The following is a 16,349-nucleotide window of genomic DNA, read 5'->3' as shown; positions in this document are numbered from 1 at the left end:
ATGAAATTTAGCATATGAAACGTGATAATTAAAATCCATTTTAGTAAAAAGGAAAGTATATATAGAACTGCCTCTACCATTCCAACTAAGGAGCACCAGAGCCTTTCAGATGCTTGGAAATAGAACTTACAACCTACAAAATAACTTCAGATTAGTAAAAGTCAGCTTTGTATTGTACCAAGCATATTTTCATGGCTTCTGCCCTCATGTAACAAAGATTATATTATTGGCCTGAGGTCATGAAGTATATAAAATATTTTTATTTTATTGGAACTATGTAATAATTAATTTGTTGGCTGTCTGACAGGCCTCTCACCTCATTCTTCAGGTCATAGCAAAAGCACCTGGCCCAAAAAGCACCTGGGTAAGTGTGACTTAGACCTGATGCCCTTTCCGTAGAGGAGAAATAAACCTGCTTACATTTGACCATTTTAAATCCATAAAAACAAGAATTGCATAGGGTTCAGTCTGATAGTTTTTTGACCTCAGGAAACTGACTGGTCTGAGAAATGAATATGTGAGTCAGGGCAGAACCAATCTGATGCCTCCCCCAGATGACCATAAATGAGGCTGACCCTTTGCTGGTTTCTAAATTGGTCCTTCTAGCAGCTATGATGCTCCTTGGATGGGAAAAGCTTGGCTGAGCTGGAGGAAGAGGCCCATAGAGACAGATGTCCATAGAGACAGATGCTGAGCTGGAAGACAGATACATATAGACAGTTCCTGGGAAGCACAGAGTCTTCCTTTTCCATTCCTAAGAACTTCAGTTTCTTCTTTTCATTCTGTGAGTTACCTTGTCTCATTTTTATTCTACATTGTAAATACATTTCTTTTTCTTAACCTTGAGGTAGTCTGTGTTTTCCCTTACCTGTAACTGAAAGAATCCTGACACAGGGGTGGAAACATTCATGGAAAAGCATGACAAGCGCTTGTATAAAGATGAAACAAACTCTGAGATCTTTCTCTATGTGGGCAAGAAAGTGGGTTGAGAGAGTGAATACAGTGGGTGTTTTGGGATGGAAAAATTGGGGTTTTGCTTGCTCAGGAGAAAACTGCTTCAGGGATCTGGGTCAGAGAGGATAAAGGTTAGTCAACTCCATCCAAATTTGTGTCGAGAGGGCAAATACATGACACAACTAATCAACTAATCAACTAAATTAATTAAATAATTAATTAGATTAGTACTAGCCTTAGAAAAAAATATTGCCTTATGGTGACATTAAAAAAAATAAGTTCTATAGTTAATTATGCAAGTTGAATATAATCTGATATAAAGGAGTAAAAATAAAAAAAGATACTCTAGAAAGGTTATAACCCATGAGGAAATGGACAAGAATGACATTTTGAAGAGCCTTAAATGCAGAGGTTCTACTAAGACAGCATATGTTGTGAATCATAGGAGAAAAGGAAAGGCCAGGTTATATGAAGTCTTCTCAGAGCAGCAAATCAGCTGAAAATATACCTACATGAACTTTGTAGTTCTTTTTCTTGGATTCCCATCCACAGCACTGTTTAGAAGGGCTGTACTTACAAAAGTCACATACTTGTGTTCCCTATATCATTTAGAGATTAGCTACAGAGATCCTGAAATGTAATTTTATTCATGTTCATATTTTATATTCTGTTAAGTGTGTGGCTTCCGGTGAAGACAGAGAGGGAAAGAGAGATCCAGAGAGAGAAACAGCAAAATCACAATTTACCATTTTGCCCTCAAGGTCCCTTCCTTGGAGGTAAACCATCCTATTTTTGATTTAACATCTAAGGATACGTGTTTTACTTATTAAATGATGTCAGCCTGGCTTAGCAAGTTCTAGTAGATGTGATTCAGAGAACAACAGACAAGGTCTGTGAAAGCCTGCTTCTGAATCTGTTACAAGTTGAGGAGAAAATTGAAGTCATAAAGATAATGATCGATAGATGTGCCACCATTCTAATTAAGAACACCAGGGTCTGTCCGATGTTTGGAAATAGAATTGATGACCTGAAAAATAACCTTGGATTAGAAAATATCAGGTTTGTGTTGCTCCAGGGGCTACTGAGACAGCCGTGTCTACCGAAATATGGTTTTTTTTTTTTTTTTTTTTCCAACAGTGGATTATAAAAGCGTGGGGAATGGATGTCTGACCACTTTCGGCAATATATTATGACACTCCACATTAACTAGAAGGGTCACACAGATGTTTCTACAGGTACAGGTAGAAGGCTTCAGAAAGAAGACCTGTTTGATTCTAATATTCATGCACTTAGCACAGTCGTCATTCTAAGCGATCATTCCGCTCTGGTGAAACTTTTCACCTGTTATGAATAAGAGCTGGAGAATGTTCCTGAGATTGCTACTTTCTTCCACCTTATGAAAAGCATTATGAAATTCAGATTCATGTTATGCTTGAATCTAACTTGAAGTAATTTTTAGCTGTTGCTGCTATTATGGGGAGGCCTTTAAATGAAAGTGTGTGCCAGTGGATATTGCCATTAGCATACTTAGTAATTCACAGTAAGAGGTTACAGCATTTAAATTTACTTTTTAAACAAAAAGATATTTGTTTCCTTATAATTCGAGCACTGCATAAGCTGACAACCTCTTTTATGGAATATAGAACAGAAAATTACCAGCCTGTGGCTTTCTTAGTAGAACATACCACTTAAATCTCAGTTCTTCAGATATGTAATATTTCCTTTTCTTGATATTTTGGGTTCTTATTAACAGGATTTACCCTAAATATATTCCAAAATTCATCCACAGGGAAGGCTTGAGAGAGATCTTTCAGATCTCAACAACCCATAAATTATAGGCTCAGATATTTTTAGGTTATTGTTCAGGAATTTAAGTTCTGTGATATATTGTTTATGCAAGGAGAGTTACAAAAACATATTCTCAAATTAATTGTGAAATGACTTTTATGAGCCAAGCGCTCTTCCAATTTGAGGTTTTCACTTCATAAATAGCTTACTTCTCCACATCTGCCATAATTCTCTTTGTTTTTTCCCCCAGCAGAGGGTGCAAAATATTAAACCTTGGAACTATTGCATAAGCGTGTATTAAAATCATGCTCACTTACAAATATCAAAAAAAACTTTAACTGTTTATAGAGTCTGACTTGATTATAAGGAAGAAGGTTTTTAAATAACATTGCTTCTCTGAACAATAATGATTGTTAGTAATTATTAAGGAGGTAACTTCACTAGGGGGATTCACAAAACCAGGGTCATAAAGGCAATCTAGTCATGAAAGAGACTAACCTTAAATTTAGTAAGCACAGCCCAGCAACATTTGGATATCCATAAATGTATACCATTTATAAAAGGCAGTAAGAAGACAGCTCTATAAGCACCAACTCAAGAGATCCTCAAATATGATTTAAAGTAGAATCATCCTTGGATATCTTGAGTGCTGAACACAAGTAAATTGTAGAACACCAATATCTAAATTAAACTGTCCAATACTAGGATCACTATTTCTTTCACGAATCTTCTTTATAACCTGATATGGTGGATTGAAATGTTGGCCACAATTCTCCACCCCTGTCTGTATCTTTGCCCTCTGCCCCAAGATTGTTTTAGTCCTTACGTGGACTCAAAGCATACTTACCTATCCACTGACTTTAGATTTAGCAATTCGGCTTTTTTTTTTTTTTTTTAGACCAACCTGATGCTACTATCATGATACACCCAAAGGCTTAAACTGTGTTTATGTAGTAGAGCTTGCTCCCTTCTACTGCTGCCATCATATGTAAAGAGCTTCCCTGGGTAATTTGCATGTCCTTGTGTTGACACAGGTGCTAAAGACTGAGCCCCATGTGAGGAGCCAAGCCCTGCCAGACCCACGCTTGGAAGCATATCTATCCAGCCAAGCACTATTAAATTAGCTACATGAACATGAATAAATGGTTGTTATTTTAAGCCGTCTCAGTGCAGTTTGTTATGAAGTATGACCATGGTGATAGTTAAGCCTTATACCAGAATCCATCCTTACTTTAGAAGAATTGTCTTACATCAATGTGTTGTTCCTTCTACTTAGTAAATATGAAAAATAATTATGGACCAAAATATGATCTAGGCACTAAGGATATAATAATGAAAAAGATGTCATTCTTGTTTCTCGAAGGGCTCACAGAATGAGAAAATGTGGCAGGCACATAAACTAATACGTGCCAAGCGATCAAAGCATATTTATAATGGAATGAATGATACATGAAATGAGCCAAAGGTAATGTGGTTCGTTCTCTGATGAAGAGTAAGAAGGATACTGGTGAGGACTACTTCTCCAAAGGAAAACCCTTTATTAATTCACAAGAGCAAAGGCAAAGTGTAGGTTTCGTTACCAACTACCATCTAGACCATGAAGACACACATAAGATGCAGAGATTTCTAATACAAATAAAAGATTCGTGCCATTTCAACAACGATGAATTATGTACCTACTTTGTGCAAAGGATTCTTTGCTAGGGTCTTACTAGATACATAGGTTCTGAATGAATAATAATTATAATGAGTGAATAATACATAGGTTCTGTCCAGGTGACTGTGACACCATTAAGGCTTAAGCAAGTACATCATAAAAAATACAAATATCCCATAGGCAAGGTATAAGGAGTCCTTGAACTCAAAATGTTATTATCTAAGCCTTACACATGATGACTCTAATTCAAGGCAGAAAATAATGCAGACTCAGTGAGAAGTTCACAACTTGCTATGAGGATTTAGAGGGAGGTGGCATCTGGAAAGTTTCAATAAAGAGAGATCATTTTAAAGGTGTTTAGAAGAGAGGGCCGGAGGCTGCTGCCCTTTTTTCTGGGGCTTCCGGGATATTAAAAAAAAATTTTAATTCCAAAAGTAGGCTATAAAAGTTGTGGTGTACTGTTAAGGTTTCATTTTTACCAAACTAATGACAATTAACTTAACTCACAAAAGCAAAGATGACATGTAAAACTTTACAAACTTACTTGACAATCATACTAAAAGGCCAATTTGAGGTGTTTCATCATTGTGAGATCAGAACTAAATGGCCCAGTGAATCCTGGCTGGGTGAGGTCCCCATCTGAAAGCTGACCGGCAGTAGGGCAGACAGGGTAAGGAAGCTCTGGGAACAGAACACATTTGGGCTGGAGTTTTGATTGTGAAATTATATAAAATGATTTTTCAGAAGCCCCAACCTAAGGTCCACCTTGATGTCAGTATGTGCATTGCTGATCAATGCTGCTCCTGAAATAATAAGAATGAAAATGACATATGCATCAGAAGGAGGGCACCATTGTTGCTTAAGGAGACTTAGATTGCTGTGTGCTGAGAGGGAGTGCAGAAGACAGCAACAAAAGTAACCCAATGTACCAAGATGAACAAAGGCAGTAAAGGTACAAGCCTTGGTGTCAGGGATATTCCATGAAAAGTAGAACAAAACACCAAATCATTGCTGAATGAAGAAAATGAACCCTGCTAGATGAACAAAACAGACTCATAAAAGATGATTCAAAGATGCCAGGGCAAAAGAAGATACAGAAATTAATCTCACAGTATGGAAGTATTTCTCCATCTTTGCACATGTTTTGGGTGAAGAGTTGACCATGGACTGTTCTCATCTCTGATATCAAGAACAGGATGATAATAATATATTATACATTATACATTATTAAAAAAAAACACTTGTATTGATTGAGAAATCACTATGTCCCAGACACCATTCTAAATACTTACATGCATTAATTCATGGAACCCTCATAACAATGATAGGAGTGGGTACCATGACTATTCCCATTATAAAGCTAAGGAAACCAAGGCACAGAAAAATTAAGGATTGGTGGTCTTGCTCTAGAGTTTTACTCTTCACTGCATTGCACTCCTGCAAAACTGTAAATCTCAGGTGCTAGAAAGGCTCTCAGATGGAACTTAAGGTTTGGTATTTCTAAGAAGCACTAATGCTACTGGACCTCACACCAGAGTTTGAGGAGTGAGGTTCTTTAAGATACTACGTCATGAAAAAAAAAAAAAAAGATACTACGTCATGGTTAAGCTGATTGTTCAGACATTCCTGGAGGTCATGATGACTAGAAATAGGCACAGGGTGGACTTCAAGGATCCTTCTAAGTCAAGAACTTGTTTTTGCATCCTATTTTCTATTGTGGGATTCACTGTTGAGCAGAATCATACCTTTTAAGAAATAGCTTCTGCATAGGTCATTGGGAGACAAGCACAGGGCCGCATTGAGATGTCTGTTTGACCAGTATACTGCAGCAAAAGTCTGAGGGGGCTCAATTCAAATGGGAGGTTCCTGGTATAGGAACAATTATCTTACTACCATCTGCACTTTCCAATGTTCAATATATGATTAAGCCTATGTTGAATACCTAATTAAACACCCCAGAGAGGCTTCAGCTACTAAAACTTTGGGGCCAAATTTAAAGCTTTACCATAACAGAGTTCTAGGATCCCCAGAGACAACTGTTGTTGGTATGAGACTAGGTTTTGAACTAACAATTGGGAGAGAAATCTCCTATCAATGTGGCTGAGTGCCGTCTCTTGGGAAAAGGTCGATAGCTCCCGAAACCATGGCTGAAACTCATAACCTGCAATGAGGCACAGAATCCCACTGCCATCCCTCTGTGTGCTGACTAATAAAACCAGGAAGTCCTGACTACAGGCTTTTCTAGGGGAATAGAGTAAGATAAGAAACGTAGACTGTGGCTTCTAACGGGCTCATGTTGTAACGTCCTGCCCCGCCCCCACTCTCAGTTTTTATTTTGACTTGATTTGACTTTCCCTACAAGTGTCACAGTCCATGTGGTTCTGGGGAGCTGACTTCACGCCTTGTTCCAAACGTGGGATTATGACTCAAGTCTGTAAATCACAGCACATTTCCTCTTGTTCCGGAGACGGGCTCAAGGAAAAGCAGGTTACGCAAACTAGGCTGGTGAGTACAATAAGCCTTCATTCTGGAACTTCTGTTGGAACTGCCAGGATTAAGAGCAGCCTCACTCAGAAAGATGTGACGCTGGGAAGATGTAAGTAAGCCTGGTGCTTCCAGGGGTCACCAAAAGCAAAGAATGTGTTTGATACTGACTACAACACAAAGGAAAGTGGAGGCAAGAGGACAGAGAGAGACTGAGTGCTGTTGAGATGTTGTGAGGCTCTGGATCTAGCTGTGTCTAAAGCTAATGCTATCTCTGCATTTTTTTTTTTCCAGTTCTTTGAACAACACATTTTTTTCTTTTTGTGTGGCCATCTATTGTTTTGTCCCCAAAGCGTCCTGACTCCCAGAGAGTCCTAATGAGAAGAAGCAGAATTTGTATTTAATTTAGTAGGTGGCTGCATTTCTTGAATTGAAGTGAGAGGTGGGGTGGGGAAGGGGCAACAGGCTGTGAAATGGATTTGCTGTAAGTCAACTACAATTTAGATAAAAGACAGAAAAGTAAAGACAAGACAGAGAGAGAGAGAGATGGGTGGATAATAAGAGTGTTAAGTGGATAAATGAGGGAATTCCCTATGGATTGACTCTTTGTATACATTAAAATGCTTAGAAGTCTAAGTGTCTCTTACAGTTTCATCACAGAGAGGAGTGGAGTGTGTGAAGATGGGTAGCATACCATACAACCAGAGAAGTCCTGTTCACAGGACCTCCTCCAAAATCATTTTTAACTGCATGGGTTTCGGAACAGAGAGCTGATCACATTTAAGACGGATTCAGAAAGACAACAGTGCTTTCCAAATATCCAATCTACAAAACATTGCAACAGATGCAGGAGGTTGGAGGCTTTGACAATTCTATTTAGCAAGCAGTAAAGGGAGAAATAAGGAAGAAGAGACACATTTTCCTCTGCTCTTCCAGATTTAACGTCCAGAATACTTCCTGACTCATTGTGGCCCATATGCCTCTACCCACTTTATGTTTGAAGCACAAATATTTTATTCTCAAATTGAGGGTAGTCGAACCAAGTAGTTTTCCAGTTTTTCGGGATGAAACGTTCTACCACAAGCCAGAAACCATTTTAAAAATCACCTACCACCTTCCCATGAGTCCTGTAAGCAAACAGATGTGCTACACAGAGAAAACGCATGTATCTTATTGCCGTCTGTGGCATGTGAACACAGTTATCTAAGTAGAAGGGGGGAAATGGAATATTGGGAAAAATAGGTCTTTAACACAGATATTTATATTTAAAAATCTATATTTAATCTCAGTGGGGGAGAAAATAAATGATACATGGAATATAACAGAAACATCTCTAAACTGAAATAATGTTCTCATAACACTACTCTTAGCCTTTTATAGACACGCTTCTTTTATTTTGCTTTTGGAAATGGGGTTTTGTTTTTGCGTTGATGGATCTCAGTCAATGATGAGATTCCCTATGACTATTCATTACTTGTTACAGCTAAGTCTCTGGTGAGGTGTGAATATTTATGAAGGCTGTTCCTTTTTTGATTGGCTCTGATTCTGGTAGCCTTATTAAGAATAAGGCTTACACTAGATTTGCACTCTTGGTAAGCAGGGCAGCATACCAAATACTGGGTAGAGTTGCAGTGTTTTCAATAAAAAAAGCACCTGGGAGTATTAAAATTTGGAAGAGTATGTGTAGCCCCCAGGCTGCTTTCTCGTAATGTATGCCAGTTTTGAGATTCTGCCATTTCTTCCTTAAAGTTAATGATCTAAATTTCAAATGCAGGAAAGCCCTAAAAGGGAGTGATGGGAAAAGTAGGGGAACAATGGACAACAGGCAGATTTAACCTGAAAGGACCTATGAATGAATCACAAAGTCAAGCGGCTATGCACCTTAAGGTCACTTTTTCAAAGCTGCGGTATAAAAGTTGTTGCCTGGAGGCAACTTTGCGCTCACCAACTAGATACCATGAGCAAAGCTCACCCTCCAGAGTTGGAAAAATTTATGGACAAGAAATTATCCTTGAAATTAAATGGTGGCTGACATGTCCAAGGACTATTGTGGGGGTTTGATCCGTTTAATTATTGAGATAGATGAATGTGTGGAGATGGCAACTAGTGGGCAACAGAACAATATTGGAATGGTGATAACACGAGGAAATAATGTCATCATGTTAGAAGACTTGGAATGAGTATAAACAATGGGTGTGTTCATCAGAAGAAATCAACTGCTTCCACATGTCCCCTCTTGAGAGTACCTTTTCTACTACAATATAAAAATTAGGTCACGTGCATTTTCATGTTGGACTTTTTTGTTAAATAAACTTGTGTAACAGTAAAACAAACAAACAAACAAACAAACAAAAAGTGTTCCCTAAGAAAGATACCACAATAAATGATTACGCTAGCTGAAAAAAAATAACTAAGTGCATATAAATGTGTGCAGAAGAGGAAGGGTGTGACTGCATGCAAAATTATATTGCTCTCCAGTAAATATTAATTGCCTGTGGCTTGTTAGATAACTTTGGGGATGCAGAATATAGATTGTGAGTCCTTCCTAATACCAAATGTACAACATGATTCAGGAAAAAGAAAAGGACACTGACAGAGAAAAAATACGAACACCAACTCATGGACACCATGTTTACTATTTCAGGTAAGAAAAAGAGTCAATTTTTACCTAATCAAAATTAGGATAGAATAGCAAAAAACAAAACAAAACAAATCAAAAAACCAAAAAAACCCTACCTGAGTTATATTATAACTCAGTTATATTATAACTCAAGTAACTTCCTAAATTGAAAGTCCTTAGCTATGACCTCAAAACCCGCATATAAATCCAGGATATCATATGGTAATAAAAAGTCAGAGTTAAAGTTGAAAATTGTAATTACAGGCTTATGTTGGCTTTGCCCAGGGCGGCCTCATGCTGGCATTACCTACGCAGCTGTCCTCTTTTTTGTCTAACGCTATGCTGTGGCCGTCTAGAAATTCTCAGTAATTTTATCTTTGAACTTGAGTTCTGTAAGTGAAATCCACTGGACAAAAGGGCATGTGTTCGAGCAGAGGCTAGAAGTGCAGTCTGCGTGTTGGACATGCACCATTCACCAAGAGTTCTCAAAGCACCGTCCACACAGACTTCCGCACACCTGCTCTGCAGAGGAATTCAGTAAGACCCAAACTGAGTAAAAAGGAAGCTGATTACATCTACAACTGAGTATGCAAGGTGCTGACAGCCCTGAGAGGCCATATCTTCCATTGTAATTAGAATTTTGCCCCAAATGCAGAAAGAGAACAATGGCATTCTCAGAAATACTAATGACCAAAGAACCTTACTCAGTCTTTTCTTCTATGTTACTACTTCCAGCCACAGTTACTAGCAATTACTACAATTCCAATTACTAGCCAACCACAAACGTCAAAATTACGACACCAGAGTAGAGTGAAAGACAGGGCAACCCACACTTCATTTCCCCTTCGATCCTTTCTTATTCATCAATAAGCCAAAAACAGAAAGTATTGGCAAATGCACGCATATCCGATTAAATAACAACAGCTGAATTCATTTTGTCCAGCATTTCCATCATTCTGAAAAGCACAAAATACCTACACATGTAGAAACTACAAAGCACAAACTGTAATTTTGGTGATTCCACCTATAAGCTAAATGTTCTTGTATTTGCATTTAAAGTTGGCACTGTATAACATAAAGATGCATAGTAAACTTCATGCTAAAAATTAACATTTTAAATTTTCCTTCGAATGACATTAAATAGCAAATAAAAAGCATCATGACAACTCAAGGGAGACAAATTAAGGAAAACGCTTTATTTATACACACACATACCTTTTCCCTTTGTTTTGAACAAATGGTCTCACATTTTCATTTTATACTTGGAGCCACAAACCACATAGTCAGCCATTAGTTATGAATAAAATACTCTGGCTCTCAAAGAGCAAGACATCTTTCTTCCTTCTGCAATCACCTGAGTAATATCATTCTGACCCTCCACTTGCTTTTCTTATGTGTGCTTTCCCTGCTGAGGATCCTAAGAACGTAAAAGCCAGAAATAGGCCCAGTGGTATTTATTTGCTGATGGTCAAAACAGAATTAACCAAACTACTAGTAATGCTTATTTCAAGGAACTAGCAATCATTTTTTTTAAAAGATTTTATTTATTTATTTGACAGGCAGAAATCACAAATAGGCAGGCAGAGAGAGGAGGAAGCAGGCTCCCTGCTGAGCAGAGAGCCCCACGTGGGGCCCGATCCCAGGACCCTGGGATCATGACCTGAGCTGAAGGCAGAGGCTTTAACCCACTGAGCCACCCAGGTGCCCCAGGAACTAGCAATCTTTGATAAGAGAAGTTAGAAGCTCTCTTTCCACCAATGATGTTTCATACATGGGACTCACAACGTAAGTTATTTTTACCTGGTGTTTTTTTTTTAATAATTTTTTATTTTTTATTAACATAAAATGCATTATTATCACCTTGTGTTCTTGTCAAATAACATCTTGCCTGATAACTCTCCCGATGGTTTTATACTTGCATACCTGCATTTGTAGCTATAGTCTCTGTTGGCTAGTGTGTCAGATATGTAGGAGTCCTACTGGGGCTTCTAGTTTATGAACTTTCTAGATTGGCATCTCAGTAAGAATATCATCTCATGTCATGATGACTCAGTTACCTACAATGGTTGATCAGGAAGAGACATGCTTTTGATAACTAGGTTGTTGGCATCCATGGCCAAATCATAGGCCTACACCCATCTTTCCAATGACTGCAGAAAATTGTGATAAGAGTTTGAAAATGATTAAGAGTCATTTCAAGTCTCCTTCAGTCTCATCTTTAACCCACTGAGCCACCCAGGTGCCCCGCCTTCAGTCTCATTTTTAAATAGGATGCTTTGTAGGATCATTTCATAAGAAGTGAAGAAACAACAAAAGAGATGGTTTTATGGGACAATATTTTGGGGAACTTATTATACGGCCAAAAGATTCAAGAATAAGAGAGCTACCTCTTTTTCACTGTTTTCAACCTTAAAAATTATGTTATGACTATGTTTATATTGACTACATCCTGCAGCAACTTGAGTTGGTTAGCAGGAAAAAATATTACAATAATGTGAATCACACAGTATTTTATGGACCATGATAGAAAATGTGTAAGCAAGCAAATGCTTGGAATAGCAAATGGCAAAATCTAATACCTAAAACTATAATGACCCAAAGAAATGTTTCAGCAAAATAAGTGCTTTGAATTTTTCTACCTGGCTTAATGGCAGTGGCGGGGCATGAAGCAGGAAAAAGGAGGAAGCATATTTACTCTGGCACAGTCCGTGAAGATGACCATTAATTTAGAACCCACCCACCAATTCAACTTGATGACTAAAGGAGATAAAAGGAGGAATCAAATACTGCAAGCCAGCCTTGTCCTTGGATTGACTAAGTGCTATATTTGTCTGCTAGGGCTGCTGTAAGACGTCACTACACACTCTGTAGCTTAAATAACAGAAACATTTGCCCACAGTTCAGGAAGTCAGATGTCCAAAATCAAGGTATCAGCAGGGTCAGTTCTTTCTTTGTGGCTCAGAACCAAAGTTTGATCCATGACGCTCTTCTAACTTGTGGTGGTATCTGGAAATCCTCGGTGCTTTCTGGCTTGCCATCCTGCCCCCGGCCCTGCCATGATGTTTCCATCTACACATCGTCACCTTCCCTCTGTGTCTGTCTGTCTCTATGTGTTCACGTGGCATACCCCTCTCTCTATGTGTCTGTATCCAAATTCCCCTCCCTATAAAAACGTACCAGTCACTGGATTAGGGTTGACTCGAATTCATTAAGACCCCATCTTAATTTAATTACATGTGCAAAGACCCTATGTCCAAATAAGGTCATGTTCACAGGTTGGGGGGGGTGAGGAACAACTTCAACATAGCTTTTTTGGGGGGCAAAACTTTACCCACAATGCTTCTCAAACTTTGCAGCCCAGCTGAATCATAAGGGTGGTGAAAAAAAACAAAAACAAAAACAAAAACAAAAAACCTGACATCTGGGTATTACATACCAGAGATTCCAAACTAATGAGAATGAGGTACAACCAGGGCATCTAGATTTTTAAAGCCCCCACCCTCCACTGCCCTGACTGCCCCAACAAATTCAAATGTGCAACAAAAGTTTCAGAACCAACAGGCTAAAGGATTCTGGTTTTAGTTTCTTAGAAGGATATTTTAGCATAATGAAGTATATGTTTCAATGAGAAAAATCTCTTTTCCTTTAATCATTTTGACAAAAAATGAAAAAAATATCAAAAGTAGGTGATAAAATGAGTGGCACATAATCAAAAAGAATTTTAGAAACTTACCACTTGATGGGTGTTCTTTCCAGGAACATTTTCACGTATGCGGTGTGTTGGGTCATGTGAGTGGTCCCAAAGTAGTCATTAAAACCGTAGAAATCAGCTGTTCTTCCACTGACTTCTGGGAGAAGAAAAGGGTTTACTGTGTTTGACTAGCTGTGACTAGGTATGGAAATTACTCTTCCCTCATTATACACTCTCTGCGACTAGCAAATAATGGAACAAGGGCTTACTTTTATAGACCAAGTAGCCATGGTGAGATATCTACAATGATGACAGAATTGTTCACTCTGTGTTGTTTTATACCTATGGTTACTCATTAATTTCAGGTTAAATTAATGCTACACCAAGTTATTAAAGAAAAGGCATTGCAATGGGGGTAAACTGGCTGAAATATAAAAACTTTTTTTGTTTCCTTTTTCACGTCCTGAAAAACCCACTTGATATAGATGCCTAGAAATGGTGTCAATACTATTTCACACAACTCTGTAGGCTTATAAGGATCTGAAGATAGCAACTAAATCATCATAAACTTCTTGCTTGTCTCTTGGTTGACTATACAATGTTTTCTATCTAACATAGTATTTATCTCAACTTACTTTGTATTATTGTTATGGACTAAATGTTAGTGCCCTCCCACAGACGTCATATGTTGAACTTCTAACCCTCAATGAGATGGTATAGAGGGGTAGAGCCTTTGAGTGGTGCTTAAGTTGGGTGAAGCCCTATGGAACCTAGGGATTACTGCCCTTATATGAAGAGACCAGAGAGCCTGCTTGCTCTCTTGTGTTCTCTCTGTCTCTCTCCCCTGTCAAGATACAAGAGGACATCAGTAAACCATGAAGAGGACCTTCACTACAGCCCAAGATGCTGGTGCACTGACCTCAGACTCCAAGTCTCCAGAAGTGTGAAGAATAAATGTTTGTTGTTTAAGCCAGGTAGTCCATGGTAATTTGTTACAGCAGCTCCATGTAACTAAAAGAATCCTAATTTTATTCTTATACTTCATATAAATACACTTAAAAATACTAGCCATCCTTTATTCATAAAGACACATTTTCTGTTTTTCATTCTCAAACTCTCTTGTGAAGAACGTTTTTTTGCCTCAAGTCTAGAAAATGCCTTTATCACAACATATCAGTGAAGATATGTTAAAAGGCCACTTTTACTGTCAATAATTTCACTACTGTCAAAAAGTTAGTATCATAATAATAGGAACAGAATTAAAATATAAGTATATACAGATTATTTTCTATATTTTAGCATATGGAAAAAAAAAACTTTATCTTTATTCCAAGAAATGTTAGCACTCTTGGGGAAAACATTTTAGAAAGACTGAAAAAATAATGATTGAAACCTGTAGTTAAAAAAAAATAATGAAATAATGCAAGACAAATCACTTTGTACAAACTTCATATTTTTAATAATTTCTTCTTTAAAATTATATTATATTCATTATAATATAATTATATTATATTTAAATGGAGAAGACAACGTAGTTCTCATTTTTATTTGGGCAAAAAGAAGAACACATATAAAGTTATTAAATTAGAAACCTAAACTTCTTGTGTATGGCCACATACATTGGGGGAAGGGTCTGTATATGTAGTAATTTTTAGGGTACTATGTGGTAGGTTTTCAATTTAAGAGCCGTGAACTTCAGACGGCCTCATTTCTTCATTTTGCAATAACCTCATCCCCTACCAAAGAGGAACTGCTAGCTACATTTGTACCCACCTTCTTTAAGAACTCTTAACCTTGTCAAGTCTGTTGCCACTTCAAATTTCCATAAAATCTACCTATAAAAAACGGATTGAGAGGAGCTAGAGCTTTCTGATCAAAAAGAGAAGAGGGCAGCTGTCAGATGGTCTCAGCAATACCATCTATGAACTGGGGAAAGTTCCATCATCTTTATTACCCCAGTTTCTTCTTCTAAGAAATTAATATTTATTGAGCTTGTCCTCTGTACTAGTCACTATAAACCTAGAAGAGATATATCTAAGTTGAATTCTATGATTTCACAACTAAATAATTCCGTTACTGGTTTTAAGTTTTAACTTCCATTAATTTATATCCCTAAAATTTGGAATGTGCCAGCTGGCTTATATGTTAGCATGAAAGATAAGGACCATATCCTAGTTCTTGAAAGTCTGGACTATGGACCAGCAGCATGGGTATCTTCCCAAAAGCTTGGGAGAAATACGTAGTTTTGGGGCTTACCCTAGACCTGCTCAGTGAGAATCTGCAGTTTAATCAGATCTCCAGTAACAGGCATTATTTACATTTTAGAAGTGCTGGGCAAGATGCACAACAAAATCCACTTCAGCTTACACGGATGTAGAGAGAACAGTCTGGTGTTGACCTCCTGGATTCAGAGCCGAGCCCTCTACTTACACCTGGTGTAACCTTTGAAGGGAGAGCTTCCAGAAACATGACTTCGCTTTTCTGTTCCAGTGCCTTCCTCTGTAAAAAGGTGGTAAAACAGTAGGTACCTCATGGGGTTGTTGTGAGGGTTGCAAAGTACTGTGTATAAGCAGTTAATACAGTGTGGGGCACATTGGAAACTCTTTTAATCATTAAACATTTATGGCACACCTATCATGTGTATGTCAGGTACGTGCTGGGGGCTGTGAATGCAGCAGTAAACAAAACAAAGTCCCTACTTTCGTGAAGCTTTCATTCTAGTGAGGGATTCCGGCAATACAAAACAGATGTTAAAAAAAAAAAAAAAAGTCACATAGGGATATGTTCTGTGAAGTAGAGAGAATGACAGCAGAGCCACTGTAGACGGGAAGTTCGGCAAACTTCTTCAGAGGAGAAAACAAATGAGTAGGCACCTGAATTCGTTATATTTGATTAGTATTCAGAGCTGAATCCCAGGCACAGGGCTAAGCATTTTATATGCATTCAAGTTTCCAGAATCCTCCAGTTTGACCCTCTCACCAGCAAAGTGGAGAACTTGCTTGAATAAGGATATTCACTAGGTAATCAGATGTTTAAGGTGAACGATTCATGAAAAGATTTATGTCTATATTATCCAGTTATTGCAGCCGTCTTATTTTTACTCCAGTTTGAATTTTTTTTAAAAAGATTTTATTTATTTATTTAACAGACAGAGA

At 37.9% G+C, this 16,349-nt stretch overlaps 1 pseudogene; it reads left to right on the top strand.

Moving 5' to 3' along the window:
- Window positions 1-8,840: 8,840 nt before the first annotated feature.
- On the top strand, window positions 8,841-9,063 carry LOC132009853 (small nuclear ribonucleoprotein G-like; annotated as a pseudogene).
- Window positions 9,064-16,349: the final 7,286 nt, after the last annotated feature.

The sequence above is a fragment of the Mustela nigripes genome, chromosome 2 (assembly GCF_022355385.1).
Source record: "Mustela nigripes isolate SB6536 chromosome 2, MUSNIG.SB6536, whole genome shotgun sequence".
Lineage (NCBI taxonomy): Eukaryota > Metazoa > Chordata > Mammalia > Carnivora > Mustelidae > Mustela > Mustela nigripes.
The sequence above is the reverse complement of the archived record's forward strand: the minus strand, read 5'-3'. Positions and strand labels throughout refer to the sequence as shown.